The sequence below is a fragment of the Pteropus vampyrus genome, unplaced genomic scaffold (genome assembly GCF_000151845.1).
Source record: "Pteropus vampyrus isolate Shadow unplaced genomic scaffold, Pvam_2.0 Scaffold126, whole genome shotgun sequence".
Classification (NCBI taxonomy): Eukaryota; Metazoa; Chordata; class Mammalia; order Chiroptera; family Pteropodidae; genus Pteropus; species Pteropus vampyrus.
The window spans coordinates 2,666,143-2,668,282 of record NW_011888907.1 but is presented as its reverse complement, the minus strand read 5'-3'; positions in this window follow the sequence as shown (position 1 = coordinate 2,668,282).

Sequence of the window (2,140 nt, the reverse complement as noted above, 5' to 3'; positions counted from 1 at the left end):
CTTCTCACTTCTTACCTCAACTGATGTAAGAGAAAACAGATCCCTTCGTGTAGGTATTTCTTACTGAACTTCTACTAATTAAGTTTATATAACTAAAACAGAAAAAAAAACAAACTTCAAAATGTGATTTTACCCATCTGTGCCCATATGTTATTCTTTTACTGCTTCTGCTACATGGTCCCTTTACACAACATTAAAGATTCAGACCTCCACCTTACTTAAATATCTATTTCTGACCCTCATTACACCTCTTTCTTCTGCTTCTATAGAATGATACAGTCAAACTTCTTGTAAAGGTTCTTTACTTCAGTTGAATCTGTACCTAATTTGGAGAACACTTATTGATCTTGACTATCATCCAATAGGAAAGTTGCCCTCTTAGAGATTAAAGATACTGAGTGAAAAAATATCCTTCTAAATCCAGCTATTTAGGTGTTAGATGTTTCTTCATCTCATATAAAATGCAGAGGACTTCTCTCATGAGTCAATAAACAGATTTAATAATTTATCACAAACAATGCCTTTTAATAACCCTCTCATTATTAAAAGAAATAGGCTAGAAAAGTGACTCAAGTCTCAAAAATTTTGCACTATTTCTGCTGGTAGTTGAAATTTAGCAAATAAGAAACTTTGAACATAACATTTTCTTAGCTCTTTCTTACTAAGTGAATATAAAACTATTAATTTCTGTGGCTATGGAGACAGACTTATAAATGAATCCCCTGTTGATTTAGCTTGGGTTCCCTATGAGATGATGCTTGAGACAAAGGCTTATGTGCTATTTTTTTTTTTTTTAAATTGGGAGGTGGCATTGCAAATCCAGGGAAATAAAAATGAGGGGGAAAAGAGGAAGTGAGGCAGGAAAGGAGGAAAAGCAAATACAAGAGATACATTATAGAAATGGCCAAATTGTTCATTTGCTCTTGAAGGATATCTCCTTAGAATAATATAAAACTACCACAACCAGAAATAGTCAGTCCACAGTGGGAGGAAAAATGAACAAGTTATCTGCAAGTTTTTTTCCATTTTCTCTGTCATTGGTCAAAGTTTTCCCAACTGCCCATGAGGTCCTCCACATTCTGGGTTGGGTTAAACTGGTCCCTCCAAGCATCTACTGTGATTTCCAACCACCCTATGGTTCCAGTCCAACCAGAGCACAAATATGGTGAGCTCTCCTTTTCAGTAGTTTTATTATCACAGTAATAACATGAGCCATTTCAAGGACTACACTGTTCAGAAAAAAAATAAATAAATAAAAGAAGGTAAATGAGCGAAGCTAGAGACACAGAGGTGGGGAAGATATAGATGAAGACAAATGGATCTGGAGTGGCACATAAGTCAGGTCCAGAACATTTAACGATATTTCCACACTTAAAATGTAAATTCCACCCCTCTGTCTAAGGGTCTATCAGCACTTGCTTTCGTCTTTTCATTTATTCATTTATTTATGCCATCTTTCTTTCTTGCTTGCCTTCTTGCTTTCTTGCTTTCATTTTGTTATTTATCCATATTTCCATTTAGTCCGACCAGTAGCTTGATAAGCAATTATAGTGGTTTCCATTCCCAGTCCCTTCCAGCTTGACACTTTGCTAAGTAAAAGATTTCTTCAAAGTTGAAGTACATTTCTAGTCACTTGCAGATGGTCAATAAATACTCTTTTTCGAAGTCACATATTGAGTACAAAAACATCTGACTATATGCTTCCTTCGTATTCATTCTATGTATAAGCTCAATGGGGAAAAATGAACACAAAACTATCTAATTGTGTGAGGACAACTGTCACATCCTTTATTTGAAAGAAACAATTGTTTCAACTATTATCTAGGATGAATAGTAATGAGCCCTATCAAGTTCATTATGATTAAGAAAAAATGTTTATGGTAAAACAGAAACAAAAGAATTCTAAGAAATTAACTAGAAAAATAATGGAGTACTGTTATCTTCCAGAAATCTATTATTTAAGTAGATATAAAGGAAGAATGAAAAGATAAGAGACAAATTTTAAAATACCATCATTAAATGGAATTTAACATGTTATCTAAAACTTGAGCAATTTGCAGTTTGAAGTTCCTTTTTGTATGATTTAATCGTACCTTTTCTTCATAGCAAGTACCTCAAGCGGAGAGTTTAGTTCAAAGTC